The 24,304-nt window shown below is 46.6% G+C and overlaps 1 long non-coding RNA gene across 1 annotated transcript in view; it reads left to right on the top strand.

The window, feature by feature from the left end:
* Positions 1-21,091, top strand: part of LOC110594920 — a 29,931-nt gene extending 8,840 nt beyond the window's left edge. The window contains exon 2 of the long non-coding RNA XR_002481519.1: positions 20,656-21,091. This is a non-coding gene — a long non-coding RNA (uncharacterized LOC110594920). The remainder of the gene's footprint in view (positions 1-20,655) is intronic.
* The last annotated feature ends 3,213 nt before the right edge of the window (positions 21,092-24,304 follow it).

The following is a 24,304-nucleotide window of genomic DNA, read 5'->3' as shown; positions in this document are numbered from 1 at the left end:
TCAAAAAATCAGCCGGGCAGGGTAGCGCGCCCCTGTAATTCCGGCTACTCGGAAGGCTGAGGCGGAAGGATTGCGGAGCCCAGGGGATAGAGGCTGCAGTGGCCGCGAGTGGCCACTGCACTCCAGTCTGGGCGACAGAGTGAGACTACAACTCAAAAAATAAAAAAATAAAAATAAAAAGGTTAAAAAAAAAAGTCCACAGGATTCCTTTTTTTCTTGTACCAGTTGTATTTTGAATTCTTGTTCTATTTATTTCCTAAATCTATGCACACCATTATTTTTTATTGAGCACTTACTACACGCCCAACACGGTTCTAAGTTCTTTATATGCTAATGTCACCTCATTTAATCTTCACATCATCTCTGTTAGGTGAGTCCTATTACCATTCTTGTTTCACTGGCAAGGAATCTGTGGCCCAGTGCCTAGAGCCACACGGGGGAGGGATGAACTTCCAATCCTGGTGTTCCAGAGAACCCACTAGTGGCCAGTGGCCATCAGCCATGGCTTCATACTTAGTTATTCTTCCAGTGCTTGCTTGCTTTCTTTTTCTTTCTCTTTCTTTTTTTTTAAGAGAAAGGCTGGTGTGCTGTGGCAAGATCGCAGCTCATCACAGCCTTGACCTCCTGGGCTTAAGAGATCCTCCTGCCTCAGCCTCCTGAGTAGCTGGGACTATGGGACTACAAATGGACACCACCTCTCCTGGCTAGTTTTTCCTTTTTTTTTTTTTTTGGTAGCAATGAGGTCTCACTGTATTGCCCAGGCTGGTCTCAAACTCCAGGCCTCAAATGTCCCTCCTGTCTTGGCCTCCCAAAGGGCTGGCTGGGCTTAGAGGTGTGAGCCACCACAATCAGTCCCGGTGCCATCACCACACCCAGACCCAGGACCATTTCTTACTCTGTTCTCCTATCCCGCATGGAGCTACTGGCAGAAAAACATATCCATGTGCATATATTTTGCCCACAAGCTTGGTAGGATTCCTCCTGGTCCTTTTGAGGTGAAGTACTTTAAGAATTTATATTCCCGCAAATAGAACTAACAGCTGCCTCAAGGTTCTGGAAATATCTGCCAGTGGAAAAACGTGGCCACCTTCAGTCGTGTGCTTTCTGCCAGCACCCAGTCTATACCCCAAATTGCAGTTCAGTAGCTGAAAGAAAGGCTCACTTGCCAGCTGAAGCAGATGCATTAGTTTTCCTAAGACAGCAAAGCAACCTTTCTGGTTTACAACTTTGCAAGTGCTACAATCTTTTAAAAAAGCAGGTGATATATACAAGGGGAGCCCCCAAAACCTGGAATTATCTTGCAGTCCAGGCTTCCCCCACGGGGTAAGTGTTCTAGAAATCCATCAGCATCGGTGTAGCAGCCAGCATTGTCGTGAGCAGCTGCATTCAGCTTTAGTGAATTTTTTTTGGAGATTCTTTGTATCCATTTGCCCATTTCATGATGGGTGATTTACCAGCACACCTAACTACAGCCCTTTGAGTGTTCAGCAGTTTTTGACCAAAAAAAGGCATGACCTCAGTGCCCAACCCTCCCTATTCACTGGATCTTGCTCCCCCAAGTCTTTTGTTTCCCCAGAAGAAAAAAGTCCTCAAAGGGAAATGGGGAAATGTTTTACCGATGCGGAAGAGGTGAAACAAAAATGGCAGAAACACTAAAAGGCATCAAAATTGATAAGCTCAAAAACTGTTTTGCACAGTGGAAAAGCATCTTGATAGGTATATTGCAGGGAATGGAGAGCACTTTGAAGATTAAACATGTAAGAATAAATATACATTTTTTAATAAACAAATTTCAGCCGGGCTCGGTGGCTCAGCCTGTAATCCCGCGCCTTTGGGAGGCTGAGGTAACTGGATTGCCTGAGCCCGCAGGTTCGAGACCCACCTGGGCAACTTGGTGAGACCTCATCTCTACAATAAATCAAAAAATTAGCCGGGCGTGGTAGCGCGCACCTGTAGTTCCAGCTCCTTGTAAGGCTGAGGCAGCAGGATCGCCAGAGCCCAGAAGGTCGAGGCTGCATTGGCCCGGAGCGTGCCACTGCACTCCAGGCTGGGTGACAGAGTGAGACTCTAACTCAATAAATAAATAAATAAATAAATAAATAAATAAATAAATTTCAGGGGTTTTTGGGTCCCCTCCCCTCATATACGTAAATATATATAAATATATAATGTTCTGTGTTTCATAATGGTTTGGGATGACTTTGGTGGTGGTAGACACATAGTCTGGCTACTGATGACACATCTGGAAACATTTGATCTGCTGAAGGTCAGTGGATGTGCTTCTAGCCTCCAAAGCCCTCTTGAAATCAGTGGCTTTCAAACACCTTTAAACATGAACCATAGTAACAAATGAAATGTAAATATCTCAACCCAGTTCTCATGCACACATACAGGTCACGTACACAGGGTGCAGTACCCAATTTTAAAACATTGCTTTAAGTTATGCTATAGAATATTTCAATCTGATCATTAACCCCCTCCAGCTTCTGGAAAGTCATTGCCTCCAAAACCATGTTCTCATGAAAAATGGCGACACAAGTCTGCTCAATAACTTCAGGACAGATTTATCTTTCCTTTGTGCTCTTGTACAACGAGAAGTCATAATCCCTACCTTTTGTAAAGTCAGTAGAATTCAAAGCCCCTCACATAATTTCCTGAATCATTCTTTTGGCACTCCCTTCTCTGGGGTCCTTTTCTGCCTAAAGTTCCCTTTACCTTTACCTCTATTCTCAGCATTCCCATCCCATCTGCTATATCCATGGTATCGCTCGGCAACCTCCCTACCCATGCACACATCCCAAACCTAGAGTAGCATAACAAAAACAGGACCAGGCTCAGAGACAGAGGATCCTGAAAGGAAAGCCCTCCCTACATCTTACTAGATGAACTTGGGCAAGTTACTTCCTATCTCAGTTTCCTCACTTAGAAAATGAGGTCAGGGCCAGGCGTGGTGGCTCATGCCTACAATCCCAGCACTTTGGGAGGCTAAGGTGAGAGGATAGCCTGAGCCCACAGGTTCGAGACCAGCCTGGGCAAGTTGGCAATAATAAATCAAGAAATTAGCTGAATGTGGTGGTGCGTGCCTGTAGTTCCAGCTACTTGGAAGGCTGAGACGGAAGGATCACCTGAGCCCAGAAGGTCGAGGCTGCCATGGCCGTGAGTGTGCCACTGCACACCAGCCTGGGTGACAGAGTGAGACTCCAACTCAAAAAAAAAGAAAAAAAGAAGCCGGGCTCGGTGGCTCAGCCTGTAATCCTGCGCCTTTGGGAGGCTGAGGTGAGTGGATTGCCTGAGCCCGCAGGTTCGAGACCCGCTGGGCAGCGAGACCTCATCTCTACAATAAATCAAAAAATCAGTCGGGCGTGGTAGCGCGCGCCTGTAATTCCGGCTACTCGGAAGGCTGAGGCGGAAGGATCGCTGGAGCCCAGCAGGTCGAGGCTGCGGTGGCCGGGAGGAGCCACTGCACTCCAGTCTGGGCGACAGAGTGAGACTCCAACTCAAAAAAAAAAAAAGAAAAGAAAAAAAGAAAATGAGGGTCAGGCACAGTGGCTCACATCTGTAATCCCAGCACTTTGAGAGGCTGAGGCAAGAAGACTGCTTGAGCCCAGGAGTTTGAGACCAGCCTGGGCAACATAGCGAAACTTCGTCTCTACAAAAATCAAAACATTAGCTGGGCATGGCAGTGTGCTCCTGTAGTCCCAGCTACTCAGGAGGCTAAGCAGAAGGATTACCTCAGCCTAGGAGGTAGAGGCTGTGGTGAGCTGTGATCCTTCAGAAGCTGGAGAGTTAGATAAGCACCCCAGCCTAGACGACAGAGTGAGACTCCAACTCAAAAAAAAAAAAAAAAAAAAGGAAAATGAGGTTTATGACACAGTTCCTCAAGGCGGTTGCTTGGACTGAAAGAGATGAACAGAGATAGCAAAGTACTTAACAGTGCTTAGCCTTTTGAACACTGTTCCTTTTCCCTTTTTTCCCTGGGGCTTATTGAAGGCCCTACCCTAGGTCAGCAGGAGTTGGGGAAATACCACTCCTATACAGATGCATCCTGAAAACGCCGAGGGAAGCATGGACTCCAAAAGCGTGTTCTGTGAAACTCTATCTAGTCGTGACCCAAAATTCTAGGACCCAACAAAGACATCATGGTGTTTCTCCGGGGTAGGGTAAACAGATCTCAGAGAAACACAGGAGCCAGTCACCTTGAATGCCCTCCCACCCCCTACCCATTTGTGGACTGTTTCATACTCATGAAAAGAAAACAGCACTAGTATACATATTTTTTTGGAACTAAAAATGCAAACTTTGGGCGGGAAGGCTATGAAAACAAATAATGAACATACAGCAGCTATTTTTGGTGGCTCAATGCCCTGAGTTGCCCATTTAGATAATATAATAAGAAGAAAAAAAAATGTGACTAACCAGTGAGAGGTTAATGGAATTAGGTTTCAAATGTGCTCTCTGCAAATGTCGTGCCATCTCACCCAACAAAAGTGAATGCTATGTTGGAAAGACCTCGAGGAACACACATAGAAATTAAGAAGTCAATTAGGTATCAGCTGGACTCTTTTTAGGACAATGATCTGGTTTAGGATTATTTTTGATCTGGGAACTTCCATTTTTCCTCCTGGAGACGTTCCTTTCACATCATCAATTTTATTAGGAGCAGCTGAGGTCTCTCAAATCTGTGAATAAGGTTTAGTGAGAATTGATGAGTCCTGGTTAAATAAGAACCCTAGTGGCCGTGGGTTGCTGTTATGTGGTAAAGTCAAACTCAGTTATCTTTTAATTCAACAATTCTCTGTCTACCAAGAGACTCTCTAGAACCTTTTTTTATGTGTCTTTCTTCATTTGAAATCTTTCCTTTGGAATCAGGCCTACTTTAGAAAGACTGAAAAAACCAAAATACACAAAACCTTCGTTTATTAGGAGAGTGAGAGAAATAGAAAAGGGATTTTTCTCTGTAGGTTAGGTTTTTTTCTAGTAAGGAAATATTAGGCCATCAGGTAAACAATCTTGGCTACTCAGATCAAGCTAAAAAAACACAACTATAGCATGCTTAGCGTTCATGTCTACTTAGATCAATTCCACCAGCCTTGCTAGTACTCCCCTCCCCCACCGCTGTCATTTGGGAAAAGTTCTGTTTAGGAAGACAGAACAAAGCCTATCTTTATGCTCTGAGCAGTGCCTAGCTCCCGGGATTGGAGGAGGGGAGAAGAGAAAAGAATAATGAACAACGAGAAGGTGATATTTAGTTTCTTCTTACATTTCACTCATTAAGGATTCCTTCAATGGCAAAGGGGGAGACATCCCTAGGATTTGCAATCTCTCAACTGCTTTCCAACAGCTTCTGAAAAATCTTTTGACATACACCTGACGGTCAGGCTTGGTGGCTCAGCCTGTAATCCCAGCACTTTAGGAGGACGAGGCGAGAGGATTGCCTGAGCCCGTGGGTTCGAGACCCGCCCAGGCAACTTGGCGAGACCTTGTCTCTACAATAAATCAAGAACTAGCCAGGCGTGGTGGCGCGTGCCTGTAGTTCCGGCTACGTGGAAGACTGAGACAGAGGGATCGCAGGAGCCCAGCAGGTCGAGGCTACGGTGGCTGGGAGCGTGGGTGACAGAGTGAGACTCCAGCCTGGGTGACAGAGTGAGACTCTAACTCAAAAAATAATAATAATAAAAAAATAAAGTACACCTATCTCAGACAGGTGTGGGGGCTCACACCTGTAATTCCAGCAGGTTTACTTTGGGAGGCTGAAGCGGGAGGATCGCTTGAGCCTAGGAGTTGCATACCAGCCTGGGCAACATAGTGAGACCTCGTCTCTATAAAAAATTAAAAAATAATTAGTCAGGCTTGGTTGTGCACGTCTATAGTTCCGGTCTGTAGTCTGGAGGCGGAGGCAGAAAGATCACCTGAGCCCAGGAGGTCAAGGCTGTGGTGAGCTGTGATCGTGGTCACTGCACTCCAGACTGGACGATCAAGTACAACCCTGACTTAAAAATAAAGAACACCCCTCATTTATCAATATGCAGTCCACAATAACACATTAGTAGGCATCAGGACCAGCATGGACTGGCAGGTCCACAATTACACCAGGCTAGAAGGAGGAGAGTCTTTTATGGAAAGGAAGTATTCTCATTTCCATCATCCTTTTGGGGTGGAATATGGCAGCCAAGACGGTATTAGGGAAAGGTGGGAAGAGAAGGTGGTAGCAGTGGGTAGCAGGGATTCATGTAGGGAACTTTTATTTCCACTGCAAAAAGAACCTGACATGTTCCTTTTGTACACCCCATCATTCACATTTATTGGACAATGTTCTGCCGGGTTCCACAGCCTCAGCAGATAACCAGTAAGAATCTCAAGCTGAGCCAGGCTTGGTGGCTCAGCCTGTAATCCCGCGCCTTTGGGAGGCTGAAGTGAGTGGATTGCCTGAGCCCGTGGGTTCGAGACCTGTCTGGGCAGCGAGACCTCATCTCTATAATAAATCAAAAAATCAGCTGAGTGTGGTAGCGCATGCCTGTAATTCCGGCTACTTGGAAGGCTGAGGCGGAAGGATCACTGGAGCCCAGCAGGTCGAGGCTGCGGTGACTGGGAGCGGCCACTGCACTCCAGTCTGGGCGACAGAGTGAGACTCCAACTCAAAAAAAAAAAGACTGTAGGAGAAGACATAGTAAGGTTCAAATGAGGGTTATGTTCAGTGAGACCTGTAAGAGCTAGTTGGGTCTATGTGACTGGAGGTGGTGTCTCAAAGACCTTCAATAACTCATGTAGCTGGACACGGTAGCTTGCACCTGTAATCCCAGCACTTTGGGAGGCTGAGGCGGGAGGATCACTTGAGCCCAGGAGTTGGAGACCAACCTGGACAATATAGCAAGACCTCATCTCTACAAAAAATAAAAATACTACCTGGGTGTGGTGGTGCATGCCTGCAGTCCTGGCTACTTGGGAGGCTAACACAGGAGGATCATTTGAGCCCAGGAGTTGAAGGCTGTAGTAAGCTGTGATCATGCCAATGCACACCAGTCTGGGCAACAGAGTGAGACCTTAGCTTAAAACAAAAAATGTAGGCCAGGTTCGGTGGTTTAGCCTATAATCCCAGCACTTTGGGAGGCCGAGGTGAGTGGATTGCCTGAGCCCACGGGCTCGAGACCAGCACGGGCAACTTTGTGAGACCTCATCTCTACAATACATTTTTAAAAATTAGCCGGCCGTGGTAGCACCTGCCTGTAGTTCCAGCTACTTGGAAGGCTGAGGCGGAAGGATTGCCAGAGCCCAGCAGGTTGATGCTGGGGTGGCTGTGAACCTGCCACTGCACTCTAGCCTGGGCAGAGGAGACTTCAACTAAAAAAAGAAAAAAAAAAAAAAATTAAAGTCTCACATAGGGACTCAGATTTCTTTGGGTGGCCCTGAGCCTTGATGCTTGTGGAGCACAATCAAATCAAGACTAACTTTACTGGTAGAAAATGGCTCGCCTATAGTGGCTCATGGCTGTAATCCCAGCACTTTGGGAGGTCAAGGTAAGAGGACTGCTTGAATCCAGGAGTTCAAGACCATCCTAGCAACATAGCGAGACTTGATCTCTACAAAAAAATCAGAAAAATTAACCAGGCATGGTGGCGTGTGCCTGTAGTCCCAGCTACTTAGAAGGCTGAGGCAGAAGGATCGTCTGAGCCTAGGAGGTCAAGGCATTGGTGAGCCCATTTGTGCCACAGCACTTCAACGTGACAGAGTGAGCCCCTGACTCAAAAAATAAATAAAAATAAAAATTAAAAATAAAATTAAGACCATGAGTATACCTTCATGAAAAATAGTCTGGCTATTGAGCTATGTGTGGGCAACTGTTTCTGAGCTTTTTCAAATATACCTGTTTCCTACTTATTAATTCCTTCCAAACATTCATTAGCACCAAAAGCATACAAACTATGGGATGAAAATTTACATTTACCCATTAGCTTAATTTAGTCTGCAGTTGGTGGGGAATAGGGGTGGGGAGGGCTGTCAGTGGTAAATTTTAGCAATAAATTCCTTTGGCCCAGTTCCTGAAACACTAGCATACCCTGAAGCATAGTTTCATGGGGCCATTTTCAAGCTAAAGGAGTGGTCAGAGTGGGAATTTCAGGTACTACAGCATGTGGAAGGAAGATATCTTTTGGCACTTTTTTTTAAGAGTTGGAGTCTCACTCCATAGCCCAGGCTGGGAGTGCAGTGGCACACTCACGGCCACCCCAGCGTCGACCTGCTGGGTTCTGGCGATCATTCCACCTCAGCCTTCTAAGTAACTGAAGCCACAGGTGCATGCCACCATGCCTGGCTAATTATTTGATTTATTGTAGAGACGAGGTCTTGCCAAGTTGACCAGGCTGGTCTTGAACCCCCGGACTCAGGCAATCCTCTTGCCTCAGCCTCCCAAAGTAAAGTGCTGGGATTATGGGCATGAGCCACTGAGCCTGGCCCTTTTTTTTTTTTTTTTTTTTTTGTGTCGAGGTTTCTGTCAACCAGGCTGGAGTGCAGTGGCATGATCTCGATGATCACAGCTCACAGCAGCCTCGACCTCCTGGGCTCAGGCAATCCTTACCCTCAAGCCTCCCTAACAGCTGGGACTACAGGTGTGTGCCACCATGCCCAGCTAAATTTTTAATTTTTTGTAGAGATAAAGTTTTGCTATGTTGCATGCAGGCTGGTCTCGAACTCCTGAGCTCAAGCAATCCTCCCACCTCAGCCAAAGTGCTGGAATTACAGGTATGAGCCACCACCTCACCTGACCATTTTCTATTCTTTTTTTTTTTTTTTTGAGTTGGAGTCTCACTCGGTCACCCAGGCTGGAGGGCAGTGGCATGCTCCTGGCCACCGCAGCCTCAACCTGCTGGGCTCAGGCGATCTTTTTGCCTCAGCCTTCCAAGTAGCTGGAACTACAGGCGTATGCCACCATGCTTTTTTTAAAAAAATTTATTGTAGAGACAAGGTCTCACCAAGTGGCCCAGCTGGTCTTGAACCCCTGAGCTCAGACAATCCTCTCGTCTCCGCCTCCCCAAGTGCTGGAATTAGAGGCTTGAGTCACCGCACCCAGCCCCATGTTCATTTTCTAACCATCGCTCCTATGTTCATTATTCTAATTGCTTTATGAATGGATTAATTTATTCCTCACAAGGACTTTATGAAGGCAGTACTGTCATTGCCACCGTTCCAAATATAGGGAAACAGAGGCACAGAGGGTGGCTAGCTTGGCCCAAGCCTCACAGTTGGTGATTGGCAGAATCAGTGTTCTTGGCCAGAAGGCATGCCACCTCTAAGACAGGTGGCTGACCATCTCTTTGCACTGAGGCCTAACCTCAGGGTTCAACTGAAGGCATTGGACTTAGAGAAGTCCGGTCTGGTGCTGCTGGGAACTCAGTTACCTGAGAGTGGCAGAAGAGTCGAGAAGGAAGAGCTTTCTTGCTTGAGTTCACGGGCAGTAACAGCAACACAGTATTTGCACATTGTTGGATAAGTACAAAACTTGTCAAATAAAACAATATCTGCTCTCTTACCTGGCATCTTTTTCTTCACTTCTAGTCCTTAAGAATTTTTTTTTAGAGGATTCCTTTTTATTTATTTACTTTTTGAGGCAGGATCTTACTCTGTTGCCCAGGCTGGAGTGCAGTGACACAGTAACACCTCACCAAAGCCTCAACCTCTTGGGCTCGGGTGATCCTTACACCTCACCCTTCTGGGTAGCTGGGACTACAGGGAAGCACCATCACACCTGGCTAAGTTTTTTTCCTTTTTGTAGAGATGAGGTCTCGCTAGGTTGCTCAGGCTGGTCTTGCAATCCTGGCCTCGAGCGATCCTCCCACCTCTTCCTCTCAAAGTGCTGGGATTACAGGCATGAGCCCACCGTGCCTGGCCAAGGATGTTGAAACGGTTTGAAGCCAGACGTGTTCTTTTAAGGGCCTCTCCATCTCTTTTGGAGTTCGTAGGCAAACATGGGCTTTATCATAGGAAGAGTAAACATGGTTGGAGGGTATGCCTGGATTTAGGACAGGGACTTTCTTCTCCCTCTTGTCACAAATGACAACACTAGGAGAGCCCTTTTTGCCCTCACCCTTCTGTCCCCTTTCCACTCTCTTCTTGGAGGCTCCCTGGCCATCCCCCATTTTCCCACTGTGCTTATCTGGGCCACTTTTGTTGGTGTGTGTCATTACTGTCGGGTAGAGTTCAGAAAACTTGTTCTATCTTTCTCTTTCTTACCCCCTGCCATTACAGAGGGTCAGGCCAGCCTTTCTTGTGCATTGTGACAATGCTGAGACTCAGGAGGGAAACATAAGTGCAAAGTCCTGCTCAGGAGTTCCAGTCTTGGCTAAGGTGATCCCTTTCCACCTCAGCCTTCCAAGTAGCTGGGACTACAGGCACACACTACCATAGCTGGCTAATATTTTTATTTATTCTAAAGATGAAGTCTCTAGAATAGTTCCCCAGGCTGGTCGAACTAAGGAGCTCAGGCAATCCTCTCGCCTCGACCTCCCAAAGTGCTGGGATTACAGGCTGTGCCTGACTCTAAAACTGTTTTGAGCAGTAGAAAAAGCGTCTCAATAGGTATATTACATCAAACAGAGAGTACTTTGAAGGTGACAGAAGTTTAAAAATGTAAGCATAAATGCACAATTGTTTTTATAAATAAATTTCATTTTGGGGGGTCCCCCCGTGTATATGTGTATGTGACTAATTCTAGCTGGGGAAGAAAAGGCCAAGGAATATACTCCCAACAGATCCCAAGACTGGACAGACTGTACTTTTGCAACACTGAATCAAAAGTCATAAGATATTTCATTTTTTTCTTTTTTTGAGTTGGAGTCTCACTCTGTCACCCAGACTGGAGTGCAGTGGCACACGCCTGGCCACCGCAGCCTTGACCTGCTGGGTTCCAGCAATCCTTCTGCCTCAGCCTTCCAAGGAGCTGACACTACAGGCGCACTACCATGTCTGGCTAGTTTTTTTTTAAATTTATTGTAGAGATGAGGTCTCACCAAGTTGCCTAGGTGGGTCTCGAACCCATGGGCTCAGGCAATCCATTTGTCTCGGCCTCCCAAAGTGCTGGGATTACAGGCTGAGCCACCGAGCCCAGCCTCATTTTTTTTCGAATCCAATAATCCCACTGCTGGAACTGCATCTTGAGGAAATGAATCATAGTAAGACAAGAGAATTCTAAGGATGTCTAGTGCCCAGACCTTAGTGTCTAAATACCATCATCTATTAAAAGATACCAGAGCTCCTTGGAGAAATGACTGGTTCAGATCGGGGGTAAGGAAACCTCGTATTATATATCAGAAAGGAAAATGGTGCTTAGATGAGGAACAGTTTTGTGGGGTTTGGGAAATATTTTTTAGAGAAAGGGGTCTCGCTATGTTGCCAGGCTGGACTCAAACTACTGGGCTCAAGGGGTCATCCCATCTCAGCCTTCCGAGTAGTTGTGACTGTACAAGATCAGGGAACACTTTTGGGTGGAGAGGTGGTGAATTTTTTAAAATTTATTTTATTTTTTTATTTCTTATTTTTTGGGTTGGAGTCTCACTCCATCACCCAGGCTGGAGTGCAGTGGCACGTTCATGACCACCTCAGCATCGACCTGCTGGGCTCTGGCGATCCTTGTGCCTCAGCCTTCCAAGTAGCCAGAACTACAGGCTCACACCCCTACGTCTGGCTAATTTTTCGATTTGTTGTAGAGATAAGGTCTCACCAAGTTGCCCAGGCTGGTTTTGAACCCCTGGGCTCAGGTAATCCTCTCACCTTGGCCTCCCAAAGTGCTGGGATTACAGGCTTGAGTCACCATGCCCAGCTTTTTTTTTTTTGAGTCAGGATCTCACTCTGTCACCCAGGCATGATCATGGCTGCCTTGACTTGCTGGGTTCAGGTGATCCTTCTGCCTCAGTCTCCTCAATAGCTGGACTATAGGCATGTGCCACCATTCTTAGCTAATTTTTTTTTTTAACATTTTTTTTAGAAATGAGGTCTTGCTATGTTGCCCAGGCTGGTTTCAGACTCGTGGGCTCAAGAAGTCTTCCCACCTCAGCCTCCCAAAGTGCTGGGATTATAGGTGTGAGCCACCATGTCTGGCCAGAGGTAGTGAATTCTGTTTTGGATTGAGCTGGAGGTGCTTGCGAGATATAGAGCTGAAGATATTCAGTGGGTGCTCTACAAACATGGATGTGGATGTGATCTATTCATTGATACAGATAGAAATATAGGCATAGTGCTTATGGATAGCAGGGCCAAAGAGTTCCTCATGTCATTTTGCAGAAGAATTCTCTCAGACACTTGGTGAAAATGCAAATTCTGGGTTCCACCTTAGAGAGTAAGAAAGCTGCATTTTTTTTTTTTCTTTTTTGAGACAGGGTCTTGCTGTGTCACCCAGGCTGTAGTACAGTGGCATGATCATGGTTCACGGCAGCCTTGACCTCCTGGGCTCAGACCATACTTCCACCTCAGCCTCTCGAGTAGCTGGAACTACAGATGCACACCATCATACCCAGCTAATTTCTTGATTTTTTTTTTAGAGACAAGAACTTGCTGTGCTGCCTAGGCTGGTCTCAAACTCCTGGGCTTAAGCAATCCTCCCACCTCAGCCTCCAAGAGTGCCGGGATTACAGACATGAGCCACCACTGCCTGGCTGACAACTGCATTTTCAAGATGTCCCCAAATGATTTTTTAAGCACACAACGGTTTAAGAAATACTTATTTAATGGATTGTAAAAATGCAAGGAAATTCAAAAAGAGAGAAGCAAGAGCAAGAAGAGGGAACCGGGCATCCTGTGCTTTCCAGCTAGGAAGAGCCCTAAGGAGTGGGGCTGAGAGGGCAGGAGAAATAAGTCAGAGTCTCTGTCGCCCAGGCTAGAGTGCAGTGGCACATCCACGGCCACTGCAGTCTCAACTACTGGGCTCAGGCCATCATTCCGCCTTAGCCTTCCAAGTAGAAGGAACTACAGGCACATACCACCACATCCAGCTAATTTTTTATTTATTTATTGTAGAGATGAGGTCTTGCCAAGTTGCCCAGGCTGGTCTCAAAACCCTGGACTCAGGCAATCCTCTAACCTTGGCCTCCCAAATCACTGCATCCTCAAAATCCTGGCCTCAAGTAAGCCTCCCTCTTTGGCCTCCCAAAATGCTGGGATTACAGACTTGAGCCTCCATGCCTGGCCCAGGCATAAATGTAAAAAGGGAAGCCAGTCCAGTGCAGTGGCTCAGGCCTGTAATCCCAGAATTTTGGGAGGCTCACTTGGGGCCAGGAATCTGAGGCTGCAGTGAACCATGATCCCACTCCTGTACTCCAGCCTGGGTAAGGCCCTGTCTATAAAATAATTTAAAAAGAAAGCCACAAGCAAGACACAGTAGGCTTGTCTGTAGATAGCCCCAGCTACTCTAGAGGCTAAGGTGGGAGGATCCCTTGAGGCCAGGAGTTTGAGGCCACAGTATGCTATGTTCTTGCCTGTGAATAGCCACTGCCCTTCAGACTGGGCAGACCCTCATCTCTTAAAAAAAAAAAAAGAAAAAAAAAAACAAGGAAGGGGGAAGCCATATAAGAACAGAAGAATATAGAAGTTCATTTTTTAAAAACTGTTCACAAGATAGAGAACTTTGCAAGCTTAAAAGCAAAGGAAGAAAACAAAGTATTGGTTTGACCCCGTGAGTGTTAAATATTTCAGCTCGTCAAAAATGTCACCAAAGAAATCAAAATTGGGGGGAAATCATGTAGCATATAGGGCCGATATGACCAAGTAAGGTAATAGCATTAACATATGAAGTTTTTATAATCCACTCAGAAACTATCTCAGTTTTTTAAAAAAAGAGCAAACACCTGATTAGACAAATCACAAAGAAAATACAATTGTCAATATACATAAATACATAAAAAATAGAAGTGGGGCGGGGGGCATGGTGGCACAGGCCTATAGTCCCAGCTACTTAGGAGGCTGGGTTGAGAGGATCACTTGAACTCAAGAGTTAGAGGCTGCGGTAAGCCATCATTGTGTCACTGCACTCCAGCCTGGGTGACAATGAAACCCTGTCTCAAAAAAAAAAGTCCTTAGTCTCAGTTTTGACACCTAGGAAAGATATTCTTGAAAAGCACAGAGTCCTGTCTAGCAGTAGCGTTGTCAACTCCACCGGGACCCAGATCTGAGAATCTGGTTATTTTTTCTTATTTTTCAAATGACTTTAAAATGTTTTTTTAAAGACTCAATGACTTTTCAACCTTGTGCTCATACCATTGCCAAGAAGTTTCTTGGATTGTGAGCCAGTGAGTATTTCCCCATTCTAAGTTTTGAAAAAGTTTTACTTCTTCGTAGTTCATAGATCCACACTTTAATGCAGCCAGCGACATGAATTGTATTTAATGTCGACTCAAGACCCAGCAGCACTGTTAGCTGAAATAGTACAAAACTGTATGCTCGACTTCAATTGTTCAGACGTCCTTCCAAGAACGGTTATGAAAAAGTTGCTTTTCTCACAGGTACATGGGCAATCTTAAACACTGGTAAATTGGCTGTTTTCCCCTCAGCCTAAGCACAGCAAGCGGGTTCACACTTTGGAAGCTAGGCCAACTAATCTCAGGATGCAAATAGAGTTAGAAACCTGGAGTGCTTTTATTCCCTTCGCAGACTTATGTAGTAAAATGGATTGCTTTGCAATTGTGAAGGGGAAAAGAATAGGGAAGAAAAGAAGAAAAGAGTGTGTTGGCTTTGTGTGCCAGTGGTTTGAGTATAAGATGATTTTTTTTTTTGGCTGAAAAGTGGGATCTTAATGGGCGCTCACAGTCGGCAGAGGCAGCCTCTGAAAGCTCCGCTTGTCAGACAGCACCCTAGATAGAAGGACCTATTGTCTTCGGAATCTGAAGTTATCACTCTTCCTTTATCCTTTCTTGTGGACCTTTTCGTATTTGCATAGTCGGAATATTTTAATTCCTAATGTGGTGACTTGGTGTAATTTATCTCATTAAGCCTCTCCTATTTTCTCCTGTTTACATGACTAATATTATTGTGTTTTATAGAGCTTATACCAACAAGCCACTCCTTTGTCCCATTGTTTCAGCTCCAGGCCAAAAATCAACAATGAAGTTTTATCTCTCCAATCTCAGACCTCACCTACCTGTCATTCAGTTTGTATAGATTGCATGGAGAGCATGTTCCTTTGAAAACAAAGCAAGGATTCATTTTTATGACCTAAAAACAAACAATTACCTTTCTCAAAGCTCCTGGTCTCTCTTTTTATGAGTGGAAACTGGCAAAGACTCACCCTAAGAGGGGAAAAAAGTATATACTTCCTTGTGATCCAAAAGCCCAAAGTCCCCTAGCAATAATGCCTGTTTCCTAACTTACATTTTTTTCATAGTACTATACATAGAATGTTCTAGAAGCAGAGACTGACAGTGAAGGGCACCTGATGAGGCTATTGCCTCCAAACCCCTGCCCATCAGCAAGGCCACACTCAACCAGACTGAGCCAGGCAAAGGAGAATCAGTCCTGTTTTTCGATACACACAAAGCAGAGCCTTCTTTGAAACAGTCACATATTTGAAATATCATGTCGGAAAATTCCTTTGCTAAAGATCCAGCCGCATAAAAGCTTTACTTGTCATTTCCTCTGTGACTCTTTTTCTTTCCCAGATTGAAAATAACCAGTTCCTCATCCTCAGGGAATCAACAACAATTTAATGAACAAGAACTTCCTGTAAGGCCGTGGTTCTCAAACGTTTAGCCTGCGTCAGCATCACCTGCAAGGTTTATGAAAACACACTGCTGGGCCTGCCCCCAGAGTTTCAGATTCCAGTCTGAGGAGGGTTCTAGAATTTGCGTTTCCAGCTGGGTTCCCAGGTTATGCTGATGCTATTGGCCTAGGGATCCCACGCTGAGAACTGCAGGTGCTAGGAACTCTAAAGGATAGAATTAGGACACTTCAGAGGCAAACGCAAGTGGAGTTAACAAGTCAAATGAGTTAACCCCCATCTGGCAAGTGGAGCTAAACGAGTTAACTTCCACATGCGAAGTGCCAAATGCCTGTCAGCTTAGTGCTGGGCTATCCCTGAGCTCACGAGCTCAGAGTGCAGCCAGGAGGCCTCTGCCAACGGTAGTGGAGGATGTTAGGCATTCACACAGGGAACTGTGAGCACATGAGAGGAAGTCCATGTTCAGGCAGGACCAGGAAGAGGCCAGGGACGGCTTCCTGCAGAACTGGGAACCTCAGGAGTTGGTCCTGAGTGAATTTATTTTTTTTTTTTGAATTGGAGTCTCACTCGGTCACCCAGACTGGAGTCCAGTGGCCTCTCCCGGCTACCGCAGCCTCGACTTGCTGGGCTCCGGCGATCCTTCCGCCTCAGCCTTCCGAGTAGCCGGAATTACAGACATGCGCTACTACGCCCGGCTGATTTTTTGACTTATTGTAGAGATGAGGTCTCGCTACCCAGGTGTGTCTCGAACCCGCAAGCTCAGGCAAATCCACTCACCTCAGCCTCCCAAAGGCGTGGGATTACAGGCTGAGCCACCGAGCCCGGCTTCTGAGTGAATTTTTAAGGAAGAGAGGGAGTCCAGACAAAGACACAGGGTGAGATGTGCTCTTCCAGCAGAAGGAACAGCAGGGAACTGAAGCGAGGACGTGGAGTGTCCGTGGATCAGCAAGTCGTCCACTTTTCCCCACGAGAGGAGGGCAGTGACGACAGAGCTGGAGAGGTGGGCAGAGCCAGATCCAGAGGGACCCTCGAAGCTGGCGAAGGAGTCTGGGCAATATTGAAGACTATCATTTGGTCTAGAGTACAAAGAAAGGGCTTTTGTTGTTGTTTTTTAATCAGTCTCACTCTGTCACCCAGGCTGGAATGCAGTAGCCTCGACCTCTCAGGCTCAGGTGATCCTCCCACCTCAGCCTCCCAAGTAGTTGAGACTACAGGTGTGCACCACCACACCTGGCTAATTTTTTACTTTTTTTTTGAGTTGCAGTCTCTCACGCTGTTGCCCAGGCTGGAGTACAGTGGCATGCTCACGGCCACTGCAGCCTCCACCTGCTGGGCTCATGAGATCCTTCTGCTTCAGCCTTCCAAGTAGCTGGAACTACAGGCACATACCACCATGCCTGGCAAACGTTTTGATTTATTGTAGAGATGAGGTCTCGCCAAGTTGTCCAGGCAGGTCTTGAACCCGTGGGCTCGGGCAGTCCTCTCACCTCGGCCTCCCAAAGTGCTGGAATTACAGGCGTGAGCCACCAAGCCCAGCTGGATGTCTCATTTTTTTGCCTAGGGATTACAGGCATGAGCCACCATGCCCGGCTAGGAAAGCTTCGAAAGACTGCATCTAAAGGGACATCAGAAATGAAAAGAGAGCAGAGGGCACAGCCATCCCCAGTCCTGCAGGTCTTTCTCTGTAGGATTTCTCTACCAGGTTCACTCAGGTCTCTCACTGATATCAAGGCCCTGCTAGCCTGCTAGCCTAGATGCAAACAGAATTGCCTCTCTCTTTAATTTAGTTGGATGACTGAAATTTCATGGAGGGAAATTTGCAAAGACACTATAGGTCCACATGAAACCACAACCAACAAAGAAAATACAGAAGTTGGGTCAGGGAGTAAGCAGACGGGGCTTCTAGCTCCATCTTTTACTGGCTGTAGCACCTTGAGCACGGACCTCAACTTCTTGTGACACAGTCCCTGCATTTATTTATTTATGTTTTGAGTTGAAGTCTCATTCATCACCCAGACTTGAGTGCAGTGGCACGCTCCAGGCCACGGCAACCTTGACATACGGGGCTCCAGCGATCCTTCCGCCTCAGCCTTCCTAGTAGCCAGAACTACAGATACACGCTACCACACCCCGCTATTTCTTTTTTTTTTGATTTATTGTAGAGATGAGGTCCCGCCAAGTGGCCCAGGCGGGTCTCGAACCCGCGGATTCAGGCAATCCACTCACCTCGGCCTCTCAAAGTGCTGGGATTACAGGCAGAGCCACTGAGCCCAGCCACAGTCCCTGTGTTTAAATAGAGACCTAAAACTCTTTATGTGATCTTTCATGGCCCGGCCCCCGCCTACCTTTCTCAGCCTGAGTTTACATCCTGGCACCCTTACTCCTTCTGCCGCACCTACATAAACCTTTCAAATTCTTTTTGTCATGCCCCCTTCTGCCTGAGTGTGTGTACGTGCTATTTCCCCTGTCCAAAATAGTCTTGCCACCTGCTTTACTAGTTAACTAGATTTAAACCTAAGACTCACTCCCTCAGGGAAATCTCTGATCTCCCTGAATAGGTAAAATTCCTTGATTAGGGGGTTTTTAGCATCAGGAATTTTTTTTGGTTTTTTTTTGGAGTCATAGTCTCACTCGGTCTGGAGTGCAAAGGTATGCTCATGGCCACCGCAGCCTTGACCTTCCGGGCTCAGGTGATCCTTCTGCATCAGACTTCCAAGTAGCCGGAACTACAGGTGCATGCCACCACACCTGGCTAATGTTTTGCTTTATTGTAGAAACGAGGTCTTACCGAGTTGCCCATGCTGGTCTCGAACCCCTGGACTCAGGCAATCCTCTCGCCTCTGCTGCCTCAAGTGTTGGGATTATAGGCGTGAGCCACACCACCCGGCTAGCATCAGGAACTTTTACTTGGTAGCGCTTGATGGTTGTTTTTTGGTGTCATTATCTGTTTAATGTTTGTCTCTTTTACTAGAACAGGGGTCAGTCAATAAGCTTTGGCCTGAAGCTTATTTTCATAAAAAAAGTTTGATGGGCACGTGGCCATGCTCACTTTCCCACATATTGTCTGTGGCTGCTTTTACACTACAGTGGCAGATGAGTAGTTGCAGCAGAGGCCTTATGGCCCGCAGTGCCTAAAATATTTACAATCTGGTCCTTTACAGAAAAAATTTGCCAATCCCTATATAATCTCCAAGAGAGCAGGCACAATGTCTATTTTTGCTTACTTATCTTCAGCATCTAGCACAGTGTCTGCCACATAGAAGATGCACAATAAATATTTATTTTTTTTAAAGAATGAATGTAAGGAGGCCAGGTGCGGTGGCTCATGCCTATAATCCCAGCACTTTGGGAGGCTGAGGCAAGAGGATTGCTAAAGGCCAGGAGTTCAAGACCAACGTAGGCAAAATAGTGAGCCCCTGTCTCTACAAAGAAGTAAAAAAAAAAAATTAGTGGAGCCTGGTGGCATACACCTGTTGTCCCAGCTACTTGGGAGGCTAAAGCAGAAGGAGTGTCTGAGCCCAGAAGGTTGAGGCTGCTGCACTGTGTTTTTGTTTTGTTTTGTTTTTGAGTTGGAGTCTCACTCTGTCGCCCAGACTGGAGTGCAGTGTCCCGGCCACCGCAGCCTCGACCTGCTGGGCTCCGGCGATCCTTCCACCTCAGCCTTCCAAGTAGCCGGAATTACAGGTACGTGCTACCACGCCCGGCTAATTTTTTTATTTTATTGTAGAGATGAGGTCTTGCCTGCCCAGGCGGGTCTCGAACCCGCGGGCTCGGGCAATTCACTCACCTCAGCCTCCCAAAGGCGCGGGATTACAGGCTAAGCCACCAAGCCCGGCAGCAGTTGCACTGATTGTGCCACCACACTCCAGCCTGGGTGACAGAGTGGGAGTCCAACTCAAAAAAAAAAAAGGATGCAAATAAATTTTATATATATATATATATATATATATATATATAGATAGATAGATAGATAGATAGATAAAACAAGGCCATATATATATATATAACATATATATATATAAAACATATATATATAAAACAAGGCCCTATCTCTAATATATATATATTATATATATTAGAGATAGGGCCTTGTTATGTTGCCCAGGCTGGGCTCAAATGATCCTCCTGTCTCGGCCTCCCAAAGTGCTGGAATTGCAGGTATGAGCTACCATGCCTAGCTATCAAGGAGATTTTTTTTTTTAATGCCTCTGTTACCAGGGTGTTGAAAGAGTTACATAAAAGAATGTATTATTATTATTATTATTATTTTTGATTTGGAGTCTCACTCTGTTGCCCAGGCTGGAGGGCAGTGGCACGCTCCTGGCTACCACAGCCTTGACCTGCTGGGCTCAGGTGATCCTTCCACCTCAGCCTTCCAAGTAGCTGGAACTACAGGTGTGTGCCAACAAACCCGGCTAATTTATTTATTTATTGTAGAGATGAGGTCTCACCAAGTTGCCTAGGCTAGTCTCGAACCCCTGGGCTCAGGCAATCCTCTTACCTCAGCCTCCCAAAGTGCTGGGATTATAGGTGTGAGCCACCAAGCCCGGCAGAATGCATAATTTTAAAAACTCAGAAATGTATGCCTGGGATATAGTGGGTGTTCAGTAGATATTAGCAGTTGTTGTTATTCTCAGTCTTTCCTTAGTCAATGCTTTTTAGTTCTCTCTCTGGGTCTGGACCTAAGAAGCTGTCCTCGGCCCTGCCATCCATGTCTTGTCCTCTGGCCTCGGCCTCTGGATAAGAGAGGCATTTCCATTCCTAGCTCCAGGACTCCTTCCACGGACTCAGATTCTTGGAAATGTCTTCTCCACTATTCCTGGAGATTTCCTTCTATAATGTTAAGTCTATTTGAGGCATGTTGTTCACAAGCCTTGTTGCAGTCTTAGAGTGATGCCCCTTTAATCTGTTCTGGGATCATCACCAGGATCATCTAATGGTGATTCCCTCTTACTTTACAGTTGCCTCCTGTAAGGACAGCAGACAACTACCTCTTCTGGATGGACCGGAGGGTCTGGAAGATGGGAGGAGGGCTCCTGATGGGAGAGAAATGAGCAGAGGCTCATGGACTGCACCTGTGTGGCTTTGCAGGTGAAAGGAGTGAAGCAAAGGAGAGCAAGGATCAAAGCCAGGCCAGGAGCTGTTCAGCCTGGACTCCGCCCCGCCGGATACAGCACCCAGGAGGAGGGAGGGCTGGTTAAACCGGGGTCAGCACACTGTGACCTGCCAGCCAAATCTGGCCTGCCTCTGCTTTTTATGTGACTCACATGCTAAGAATGGTTTTTACCTTTTTAAATGGCTGGAGAAAAAACTTCAAAAGAAGAATATTTTGTGATGCGTAAAAATGGTAGAAAACTCAAATTTCGGTGTCCATAAATAAAGCCTTATTGGAACAGAGTTAGGATCATTCATTTAGGATGGTGGCTGCTTTCACGTTATAAGAGCCAAATTGAGGCGTTGGCAACAGTGACCCTATGGCCCACAAAGCCAAAAATATTTGCTGTCTGGCCCTGGACAGAAAAAGTTTGCCAATCCCTGAGTTATACACGAGTAGCCTGAGCTGTGACAGTGACTTTGACCCCAGTCCATCCAAGCACCTTCCGTGTTCAGTGTTGCATGGCCTCTACAAACCCTGAGTCCCATCCCTGGGTGCAGCAGGGAGAGAACAGGTTAATTAGATGGGTGACTTAGAGGCACAACCTCAAAGAGATGGGAAGGGAGGAGATGAGAGAAAAAACAGAGTTAAGACTGTAGCCTCTCAATCAAATCCTATTTGTTTTACCACTTCTAGCAGTGGGACCTCGAGCAAGTGTCTTAACCTCTCTGAGTGGTAGTTTCCATGTTATAGAATGTGAATTACTATACTGTCAAATATATAGTGTCATAGTGAGGATCAAATCAGCTAATGCATGCAACAATGCCTGGTATACGATAGGCACTCAATAAATATTCATTATAGTGAATTACTAGAATTGGACAGAGGATGTCAGTGGAAGAGTTGGCCTTGGAGAGGAAAAAGCCATCTCACTTAGTGCAGCATGTGGAATAGAGTAAAAACAAAAGACACTGGAGATAAACAGAATAGGTTCAAGTCTATCTCTGTTAGTGATGTTGTGTGATCTCTGAGCCTCAATTTTCTTCTCTTTTCGGAACTCACATGCCAAGGCAGGGACTTTCCTGCTCTTAAATTTAGGAAACATTTATTTCTGGCCAGGTACAGTGGCTCATGACTATAATCCCAGCACTTTGGGAGGCTGAGGTGGGAGGATCGCTTAAGCCCAGGAGTTCAAGACCAGCCTGGGAAGCATAGTGAGACCTTGGGTCTAGAAAAAATATAGGGAGTGCATGCCTATAGTCCCAGCTATCTGGGATGCTGAGGTGGAGGGATCACCTGAGTCCAGGAGGTAGAGGCTGTGGTGAGCTGTGATAGTGGCACTGCACTCCAGCCTGGCGACAGAGTGAGACCCCCAACTCAAAACAAAAACAAAAACAATGAAAAAAGGAACCATATTTCCTTGATGGTACCACCTGTTACTACCTCAGGAGAAACACACAAGGCTTTTTTGCCCTATGCCAGCAAGCCCATTCAGAAAGTTATCTTTCTGCAAGCATTCCTTTTTTTTTTGAGTTGGAGTCTCACTCTGTCACCCAGACTGGAGTGCAGTGGCCGCTTTGGGCCACTGCAGCCTCCACCTGCTGGGCTCCGGCGATCCTTCCGCCTCAGCCTTCCAAGTAGCCGTAACTACAAGCGTGCACTACCACACCCGGCTAGTTTTTCGATTTATTGTAGCGATGGGGTCTCACCATGTTGCCCAGGCTGGTCTAAAACCTGCAGGTTCAGACAATCCTCTCGCCTCAGCCTCCCAAAGTGCTGGGATTATAGGCTTGAGCCATGGCGCCTGGGCCATGAGCTTGCAAGCACTTCTTGAGTTTGGTAAATTACTCGAGATTTAAGAGTGAATGAATGCTTTTGAGGGTGGGGCATACGGTGCTGCACACAGTCAGCCTCTGAAGCTCCCGCTCTCCCCTTGCCCCTGCCCCTCTTCTTTCTGGCGCAGCCCACAATCCCGTTCCCCCCCCCGCCCATTCGGCAGACATTTCCCCGCATCCCTCCCCATCATCCAAAGAGGCTGATCGAGGCATTTTCCCACAAAGGCGGTTCTCTCCCCAAGAGGAATTCTCACAGCAGCTGCTAAAAGAATACGATGTCCTCCATCCCCTAACAAGCAAAAGAGGGATACTTATGCCTACCTCACAGGGTGTTTGTGGGAATTAAATGAGGTAATGTTTCTGCAAGCTCCTGGCACAAAGAAGGCAGTCAATAAATGTTAGTTCCTCCTCCCTTCTTGATTCTTCCTTTGTGATCTGGAGGAACAAAGGGAGATGTTGGGAGATTTTCTGAGGTGGGGAGAAGGGTAGATAAAGGAGCCAGGAAGGTCATCTCCTCGACCATCGCCCTCCAGTAAAGTGGAAGAGATTATTTGCCAAGAGCAACTGGAAGGGGTGGAGGCCTCAGGGCGGAAGCCAGACGAGCCTGGTTTATCTTGGCGTCCGTCCAGAAGGGTTTAGTTGCTAGAACGGCAGTTCCTCCACATAAATCCTTCAGGTTCTTGAAAAATGTTATTAAATCACTCCTGCATCATAAATAATCCTCCTTTTATGACTCTGGCCTCTCAGGCCAAGGTGTGAGTCCTGCGAGGCCCTCTCCCGCTGAGCCCACGGGCCCAGGCACACAGCTGTGGGGGCGGGATCCCCAGGCTAGGCTGTGCCAGCCCGAGGCCCACACGCCATCGGGGACCTGACCTGTGTCATCAGCCGGCATGTCCTGATGTTTTCTAAGTCCTTTGTTTTGTTTTATTTATTTTATTGTAATTACTGTTTTTTTCAGTGGAGGTCTTCCTGTCAACCAGGCTGGAATGCAGTGACATGATCACAGCTCACCACAGCCTCGACCTCCTGGGTTCAGGTGATCTGCCTCAGCCTCCTGAGTAGCTGGGACTACACGCTGGCACCACCATGCTGGCTAATTTATTTCTTCTTCTTTTTTTTTTTTTTTTGAGTTGGAGTCTCACTCTGTTGCCCAGGCTGAGGTGCAGTGACATGCTCATGGCCACCACAACCTTGACCTGCTGAGCTCAAGCAATCCTTCCGCCTTAGCCTTCCAAGTAGCTGGAACTACATACAGGTGTACGCCACCATGCCCGACTAATTTTTTTAATCTTTATTGTAGAGATGAGGTCTTGCCAAGTTGCCCGGGCTGGTTTCGAACCCCTGGGCTCAGGCAATCCTCTCCCCTCTGCCTCCTAAAGTTCTGGGATTACAGGTGTGAGCCACCACATCGGGCTTTATTTATTTATTTATTTATTTATTTGATAGAGATGAGGTCTCACTATGTTGCTCAGGCTGGTCTTGAACTCCTGGACTCAAGCAGTTCTCCTGCCTCAGCCTTCCAAAGTGCTGGGATTACAGGTGTGAGACTCTGCACCCAGCCTCAAGCCCTTGCAATGTTGGGTTCTTCTTAGTAATCTTTCCTTAGGTGGAGGACCCCAAACAGATTTATGAGCGCAGTCCTGCGTGCAGAGGCATGGGAATTTGGAAGCTCAGTTACTT

This window comes from Carlito syrichta, unplaced genomic scaffold, assembly GCF_000164805.1.
Source record: "Carlito syrichta isolate Samal-C Ts95f unplaced genomic scaffold, Tarsius_syrichta-2.0.1 Scaffold167402, whole genome shotgun sequence".
Taxonomy (NCBI): Eukaryota; Metazoa; Chordata; class Mammalia; order Primates; family Tarsiidae; genus Carlito; species Carlito syrichta.
Note: the sequence above shows the minus strand (reverse complement) of the source record. Positions and strands in the feature narration are given on the sequence as shown.